The following is a 9,994-nucleotide window of genomic DNA, read 5'->3' as shown; positions in this document are numbered from 1 at the left end:
TTAATTTTTTTGACTTTCAGTTGGGTTAATTTCTTGATGTTTTCTTCTACGAGTTGTTCATTTGTATTTCCACAAACGAATTTGTATTCTTTCTTGTGTATTTCCTCTATTCTTCTACTGCTCTGCATTGTAAATGGGTTTGCATTTTTCTGTTCTTCTTCACTGTAAATGGATTTGTATTCCCTCTTGTGTGTATTCCTTCATTTGCACAAATGGGTTGCACAAACGTTGCTCCTCTGTTGCTGTGAATCAATTTGTTTCTATGTCAATTTTTGTATCAATTTCTGATTTTGCACAATTGATTTTCGGTTTCAGTTATCGGTTCAGTTAACTCAATTTAGATTTCAGTTAGTTCAGTTAGCTAAGATTAGTCGGTCGGTTCGGTTCGGTTATCGCATGCAGATCGATTCGGTTCGATTAGTATTTTTTGGTCGATTCGGTTCGGTTATAACCGAATGCACACCCCTAATTGTGTTTGAATAGCAACATTTTAAATTATGATGATATTTTTTGGATTCAAATTGATGAACTATTTTAATCTAAATTTAAAATTCTTTAAGAAAGTGTATTCAAATAGTAGATCTTAAATTTCAAACGATAGACTCTTATCTAAATATAATCAAAGGGAATTTACATAATAATTATTTACAAATTTGTTCTGGGTAATGTGTTACTTACCTAGCATAGTGCACAGGAAGCTCAATCCTATCGTAAATGAGACTGGACTCCAATCAACCTAATTATAATATAGCATCAATAATAATAATGATAATAATGTCAGATAAGTCAAATTTAAAATATTAGATGAATATATCATAACTAGATTGTATTCATATTATTATCTGATTTCTTGTTAAAGGGATAAAAACTTGGGTTATTAACCAAAATGCAGAAATATTATTTTGTTTCTTTGAGATATCACATAAGTGTTGAGTTTGTGTAATCTAATGGCAACATACACTAAAAAGAGGTGAATTGAATATTTATAATTTTTAAAAGTTTACAACTAAAATATGAAAATAATGAATTATGAGCAATAAAGTATAAATCAAAATATGCGAGACACACAAAGAATTTAGAGCGGTTGTCTCAACCCATTTATATTCACTACTCTAATTTCTTATTAGAGATTCCAATCCACTATAAAATAAGTTACAAATCACAAACTTTTATACCAACTAGTTCTAAGCTATTTCTATTGGCACAAATAGTTAGGAAAGATACAAAAACAAGAGGTACAAATGTCTCAATGCTCTTTTAGAAATCTATCTAAAATAAGGCTTGAATAAATTTTTACAGTGAATAAAATAGTCTTGATAAAAAAAATAAGAGTAAAAAATAAAGTACAATAAAACTTAAGAAAGAATTATGTAAAACTTTGTAAATCCATCTCCTGTCAAGCTTCAATACTTCTTTTATTTGTAAATTTTGTCGTCCCTTTTTGAAGATATAATCATGAGTTATGTGAGATCCAATCAACTCATCAAAAGATAACATTTAAATCCTTAATCTCTTGAATAGTTGTTACCTTGGGATTTCCTTCTTGGGTGACTCCTTAGTATTTTTCTGGCCTTCTCTCCATTCAAATAACTCTTGCTAAGAGCTTCCAAATTCATGAAATATCATTATATCTAGTATACATATCCTTAATAAATTCTCAAGATTTCATTGAAAAAAGCCCATACTCATGAATAAGTAAATTTACTTTTATTTTTTAACTTGATTTGTACTTTCAAGAGTAATTTCTAACTCGTCCCAAATCTCCTTGGTCATTTTTCATGTGGAGACCAGGTTGAATTCATTCGGATTAAGTACACAAAAGAGGATGTTAATTGCCTTAGCATTTGTCTCCACAATCTTCTTTTCTTCTTCAGTCCATTCCCTCATTTTTTTTCCATTATAGGAATTGTGATTCCATTCATGATGGTGTCGTAGACCTTGAAATCTTGCATCTATAATAGCATGACATCCTGTTCTTCTAATATTCATAGTTTGATCCATCAAATTAAGAATGGTGGTCTTGAAGTGCTTTGGTTTCCAAAGTTTTGAGCTGCAATGACTTGTGCCATTTTAGGATCTTCCTTCGATGATTAAACTTGAAAAAACAGAAAAATGAGGCTAAGCTCTAATACCAATTATTGGGTTTGTGTAATCTAATGGCACCACACATCCAAAAGAGAATGATGAATTTGGTGTTTATAATTGTTAAAATTGGGTTAATAGTAAAAAAGAAATCCAAATCTTTTCATGAATTTATAGTCTAATCCAATTCTTTCGATTTTGGCAATTTGGTCCCAATTGAGTGTAATTTCATCATTCACGTAAAATTGATTTAGGGGGCATGCATTCTAGCTTACATGACATGTCATGTGTAATATATTAATAATATATGTGGGATCTACATGTACATATAAATAAATTTATATATATATATCTTCGTCACTGCCATCAACTACTGTCAACTCTTCGTAGTCACTATTTATAGCATTAATTGTAGTTTCTGACCATCGTAGCTGCTTGCTTGTCTTCTCCAACTGTGATAGTCGTCTAAGAGAAGAAGAAAATGAACAAGAAGAAGACAAAGACGAACAGGAGAAGACGACCATCATGGCCTTCTGTTCGTCTTCTCTGATCGCAATGGTCATCTTCAAGATAGAGAAGATGAATAGGAAAAGAAGAAAATCGCAACTGCTTGTTTGTCTTCTCTAGCCACGATGGTTGTTTGAGAGAAAGAGAGAGAGAGAGAAAAAAAAAATAGTGTTGCCCAGAAAAATACCCAAGAGGGGTGAATTGGGTTTTTTGAAAATTTATAATTTTAGCTCTTTGTTGAAAACTTTTAATGTTTGTGATTTTAATAAAATGTAATTGGGCAAGTATATGAAAATTTAAATCAATCAACCACAATAAACAAGAGAATTTTTATAGAGGTTCGGTTCTAAAGAGTCTAGTCATCTCTCTCAAGATTGAGCTTGAGATTCTACTAGGAAGAATATAACACTAGCTTTTAATTGGAGTTAGAATCAACATACAATCCCTTGCCAAAACAAGAACCACTTACAACTCTTGAACTTACAACCAAAGACACTTTCAAATAAGTTATCAATAGTTGAGAATTCTACCAACTAGTACACTTCCAACTCTTGAACTTTCTCACTTTTGTTTGATTGCTCTATCAATAGTTTATTCTCTACAATGAAGCCTTCATACTCATCTTATATATATATAGACATGTTCAAATAACTAGCTATTACATAGAAGGGTAAACGATGATTTTGAAAATTGAAAAATCTTTAGCCTTTTTCAATCTCTAAGGGTGCGTTTGATTGTAATGGTGGAATTTGAGTGAAAAGAAAATGAATTCCAGGGAATTGAATTGCAGAGAAAATGAATTCTTGGAAATTGAAAGTTTAAGCTGTTTGATTGGTATAATATTTTACCTAGAAAATGATGTTATTTTCCATCTTTTGGTGTTTGATTGGTAATATTTTTCATAGAATTTGATCATTTTTCTGGCATTTCGTGTTTGATAGGCATTATTTTTCACGAAAAATGACACATTTTCCATGGAATTCAATGGTGAAAATGTATTAAAAATATTAAATTTTGTACAGAAAAATTAAAATAATAACGTATTTTAAATTAATTAAATTATTTTCTCAAAGAAATAAAACTACAAAATTAATTTTTTTTTGTTTTTCAAAAAAATAATTTATACGTAATTTTTGACATATTTCCTTTTTATATATTTATATTCATTAATTATTAAAATATAAAATAATTTACAAACCCTCCCCACCCACCTACCCTTCTCCCTCATCCCCACTACCGCCCACCCACTGTCTTTCTCAATTGCCAATTGCCAGGAAAATTCCATCTTCTCCCCCCTTAAGAATTTGATTTTCATGGTTTTAAGGAAAATAGCCTCACATGACCCTTAATGAGAAAATGAATTCCCTGGGAAAAAAATGTTGTCAAACAAGGCAAAAGTTGGAAAATGGGTAAAAAAATTACTTTTTTCTTGAAAAATTTGGGCTATGAAACGCACCTAACATCGACTGTAGGAATCTTGGCCAACAAACACATTAGAGAAATTACTTTGAACAAAAAGTTAATATGAGAAAGTTGAGTAGACAACTGACTGCACTCTCACCCTGCAATTAAAACACAATAAAAACAAATCATAATAAAACTTTTATATTTTTTTTATTTTAGTGAGAGGTTTATACTCGCCAGTGTACGAGTGCAGTTGTAGTCCAAATTTAAATTTATATTTTCTGGATGAATCCAGGTCGTCCACTGAGAGATTTATTTATGGCAAAAGAAAAAGAATGTCACACACACGCACACGCATTTGGACAAATTGACAACAAGATTTTTTTATGGTTTTGTTTTTAGACAACAGATACTAGAAAATAAAGTAAGGCAAAAATTGAAATAAACATTAAACGTAAAAATATGAATTTGGATAGTGCTTGAGTTAAGACAATTTCAGTACCAACCCGTTGATTCCCAAATTTTAGCATATAAGATTAGCAACATTAATTTAATTTCAGATATGAGGGTTTGTTATTAAATGCAATTAGAGATGATGATAGTTCTAGGTTAAGCAATCCCCATACATGATATGCGGGATTCTAATTTAAGCAACTACCATAAATCCAATTACAATTAATATACAAAACAACTAAATTAATCATCCGGGTTTGGGTATGATAGCGTTTCCAGTTCTAGTAACTCTCATACATGGCATGAAAGCTCTAAGTTAGGCTTACGCTCCAATCCAAATCTAGTGATTTTTTAATAATTAATACACACTCATACTGAAATTTAAATTAATGTTACTTATTTAAAGCGCAGCTTTCTTTGGAAATCATTGGCATTGGACACTGTCCTTGCCTTTGAAGGATCATGAACGAGGAAACAAAGCATGCAGCGGAAGCGGTTTAAAATCAAAACCGTTCCTCGTATTGATAAGAATCTAGGAGACTTACTTTTGCGGCGGATTACCGGACGGAATGGAGCGATGGGAGCTTCCTCGCGTTGTGGAGACGACGGCTGTCCTGCTAGCCTTCGACTTCGTCGCATCAGAACTCAAACGCACCCTTTCGATCTTCCGGAGTATGACTCGAACTCGTGGCCTTTCTTCGGTGAAGAAGAATGAAAAACGACTTGGATAAAAAAAAACAACTAGAGAGAGATATATATAGGGAGAACCCTAGGGTTAAAACCCTAGTGGGCCAAACCCTAATGGGCCAAGATCTTTTAATTAATTTTCTAATTGGGTTAGCCCAATTAATTAATTAAAAACCCTAATGAACTATTATTTTATTCTAGCCCAATGGACCATTCTGAATAAAATAATTCTCTCTCAATGTAATTCATCCAACAAGCCAAATGTATTAAAAAATACATGAGTTATATCAAGCTACCCCGGGGACCAAAAGACAAATTATTCACGGCTACTAAAATGACCAAAATATCCCTGCTACCTAGTAGCTATATTTTGTCATTCTAAGTGTTCCAACTATCACCATATGGTAACACTGACCCCACGAATAATTTTGCATATGCCATGTCTTTGACCTACTAGTGTAATGACGAAAATACCCCTCTGCGTAACACCCATCATTTAGAAAGGAATAATGTACTAACACCTTTCTAAATGACTTCTACCATCCTTAGATCACTAGTCCAATAATCCGTGACTACTCGAATGTACTTGCTTATCACTGGGAGCTACCCAGAAGCACACACTCTTAAGTCACGTTCCCAGGGCCCTGGATTATTCGATTATTCTTGGACAATCACAAGGGGGTGAATCACAGAAACTATCTTGTATTAGTCTGTCTTAGCTAATTAGAAACCATACTCCCAACTCAAAAGGATATTGATCTTTGATAGACCTCACCTACAATGAATCTAAGAATATAGCTCTAGGTTCACTAGACCACCAACTAATACTCAAGTATTAGAGTACTCGTCCACGTAGTAGCAGTGATAGACTAGCTCCATGATAATTAGAACTTTGTCATTAGCTTCTATCATAGGTCCACTCTACGCATTCCAAATGCGCTTGTACAATTAGAGTAAACGGACTGTTTACTGGCTAAGGCAAGCCATCCTCCATTAGGATCTATTGCACAATGATCTTATCATGATAGAATGCCCAGTTCTATCAAAAGATCAAGAGTTATATTTTCTTGCTTATTAAGTACCCATGATTCATGCCTAACTGTGAAGAACGACCCATCACATGAATCACTTACTTAATAGCATGGACACCTTTCCAACAATTAAATGCAAATAATATATGTGCCATAAACTAAATAAAAGAAACATCATTACCATAAATTAAACAAAACGTGTCTTTAGGGCATACATTTCCAACAGCCTTAACCCAAGATTAGATTTAACTACTCATTTTTATTTGAAAGTTAATTGACAGAAATTTAAATGACGTAATTTAAATAACAGAATTTAAATGACAAGAAATTTAAAAGCATAAACTAACCGGCCATTTAGGCGGTGGATAATTAAATGACAAGAATTAAAATTACAGAAATTTAAAGGGCACAAATTAACCGGCCATTTAGGCGGTGAATAATAAAGTAATAATAAATGACATAAGAATTTAAAAGAAGAAAGAAAAAAAAGTAAGATTATAAGAGAAAGTACTAAAGAAAATGAGAAAGAACAAGAACAATTCTCAAAGAGAGAATTATAAGGAAACAACTAAACTTTTATTCAAGAATAATAATCACACTTACAAATGCAATCAAGTGAGCTATTTATAGGCCACAAGATGCAATACAAACCACACAATTTCAATTATTCAATTAGACATAATTATATCTAATGGGCACTCACACACTTAAAGTTAAATGGATTTTAGCTATAATACACACCTAATATTAAATGGATTTTAGCTAAAATACATACCTAATAAAGCACTCATAAAGTTAAATGGATTTTAGCTATAATATCCACCTAATAGTTAAATGGATTTTAGCTAAAAAAACACACCTAATAAAGCTCTCACATAAAAAATAAAAATAGATTTCTATAAATTGGTTTTTAATCTTCATTAGGATTAAAAATAATCCTTGAGCCTTCTCCAAATAATATTTTCCATGGGTTGCTCAAATTGGGCCTTAATTCTTCATGGGCTTGAATTCTTCATGGACTTGATTTCTCCATGGCTTTGATTTCTTCATGGACTTGAATTCTTCATGGACTTTAAGTCTTCATGGGCTTGAATTCTTCATGCCTAAAAAAATAAAAATAATTTAATGTTATTAATAAATTATATATTATATATATGTATTACACATGGCACATATATATATATTAGATTATATTATATATATATTACATGCATGCATATAATGATATATATGTATTATATATAATTTTATATATTATTATTATTTACTTTAGAACTTCATTTCATTCATCTTTCAATTTAAATTTACATATAACCATAAAATATATATTAATATCTAATTTAAACCATATTTAAGATCGAAAGAAGGGTATAATTATAACAAAATTTTTACAAAATTAACCACTAATCAACAACCTATTAACAAGATTATCCATAAACTTTTTGAGACAAAAAACTCAAGTTAGAAACAAGAATTTAAAAAAAGGAAAAGTCAAAATACCTTTTAAAAAAAGAGATTTTACTTTTTGCATAAGAAAATTAGATCATGATTTTGAGGTACAAGGTAAAAAATATATTGGAAAATATACAATTAGGTATGCAATAAAAAGAGATGCAGAAAACGAGGACAATCATAAACGATCGTTGAACTTCAGTTGACCTAAGACACAACTTCGGTTGATCGAAGTTGTCCAGTAGCCATTCGCATAAGTTCAATTGAAGGCTAGGTTGACCTAAAATAAGAGGCCAAACATTTTGGTCAACTTTAATTGACTAAGGAATAACTTCAGTCGACATAAATGGCATACGATGAAAATTAAACATCATGTCTCACTTCAATCAACTTATTAGGCTAAACCATCAGTTGACTTAAGATATATAGACATGAAAAACATATCTTTTACATCACAAAAAGCTAATAAATTACATTTATATCATAAAAATATTTTTATTATCATCAAAATCTATTTTACTTACCCTTAAACTTAACAAACAGGAAGAAGATGAACAAAAGAAGACTATCATCATGGTAGTCTGTTCACCTTCTCTGGCCGCGATGGTCGTTTTTGAGAAAGAGAAAATGAACAGGAAAAAGATAAAGATGAATAGGAGAAGATGACCATCGCGACCACATATTTATCTTCTCTAGTTGCGATGGTCGTCTTCAGGAGAGAAAGAAGAAGAACAAGAGAAAACAACAATCACGACTACCTGTTCGTCATTAATGCATTCGTATTCGCACCCACACCTATGATAACTTTGAGGATAAACTCTTAAAAATAACAAACTCTTTAGAACAAAATATTCTTAACAATAGACTCACTCAAATAGAGATGATCTATCAAGGGCTAATAGACTCTTAACCAACATTTAAGTCAACCAAGTGAAAAGTAGTGATTTAGTGAATAAGTTGCCTTTTATCATGATTTACAAAATGATTGATCTTATCAACACTTAACTACTTATCAAATGTGATTATTACCTTTCCCTCTCAACCTATAAATTTAAAGATATAATACTCAAATAAAAATATACACATTATCTTTCACTTTTATTGTTTTGTGATTTTTCGTCTCTCTATAAATGAATATAATCTTTTAACTATTCAAATTATAAATATAATCTTTTAAAATAAGTGTCCAAAATTCTTCTTAATCCAATCTTAGGTTTCCACTTGCATCTAAAACATAATCAAATAAACCCAACTCCCTCAAAGAAAACAAAAGATGAGAAGAGTTTTGATTTTATGATTGTATAGACATTTTAGAAACATTCTTATATAGATATATAGATGTTAGATATTCAAAATTGTAATGATTCTAACAATCTTTAACTAAAAAAGCGACAAAAAGACAAGAAATAAACTTAGTCATGCCTCCATTTAAAGATGTTACCTAAAACATAAAGTGATAAGAATAATGAAAAGACTAAGAAAACAAAAATGAAAAGAAATAAGTAATTCAAAGGTAATACACTATTTTATAGAAGCTTCATTGTAAATCAACATACAAATCCAACAAAAGCAAAAGATTAAAATGGTAATTAGACATATATAATAACCCAAAATTTAAAATCATAATTTAAGAGCAATTTACGTCAAAGCATATGGTTGGAGCACAATATAAAAAAAAAAAAAAAAAACAATTAATTCATTCTCTATATATCCCCTAAATTTTTATCAAACCTGGACAATAGAGAGAGAATTTTTTAACATCCCCTAAGTGAAGAATTTTGTAACAAAATATTTGAAATAATAGCCAACTCTCGGTCCTGTTACCTTATGTATTGACAACCATTTAATGAGCAGGTGGTACATTGTTATTGCCAAATTGATTTTCTTCTTGCAAAAGAATTTTTATATCAATTTTATTTTACAATTAACACTACAAAAAAATTGATTTTTAGCGGTATTTTTTTGCAGCGGTTTTTAAAACCACCTCAAAAAATGAAATTTTGCGGTGGTTTGTAAATTGTCGCAAAATACTATTTTAGCGGCTGTTTTTTTAACATTTTGCGGCGATTTTTAAAAAATCGTCGCTAAATTTAGAAAATAATTAAAAAATTAAATTAAATTTAGCATCGATTTTTGAGAAATCGCAGCTAAATTAAAAATAATTAAATAATTTAAATTTTAAAATTAAATTAATATTTGCAGCGATTTTCGAAACCGTCGCAAAATTCATTAAAAAATTTAATTTAGCGACGATTTTTGAAAAACCACCGCTAAATTCAAAAATAATTAAATAATTTATAATTAAAATTAAATTAATATTTGCGGCGGTTTTCGAAACCGCCACAAAATTCATTAAAAAATTAAATTTAGCGGTGGTT

The sequence above is a fragment of the Diospyros lotus genome, chromosome 3 (genome assembly GCF_014633365.1).
Source record: "Diospyros lotus cultivar Yz01 chromosome 3, ASM1463336v1, whole genome shotgun sequence".
In the NCBI taxonomy this organism is placed as follows: Eukaryota; Viridiplantae; Streptophyta; class Magnoliopsida; order Ericales; family Ebenaceae; genus Diospyros; species Diospyros lotus.
This window is presented reverse-complemented; position numbering follows the sequence as displayed.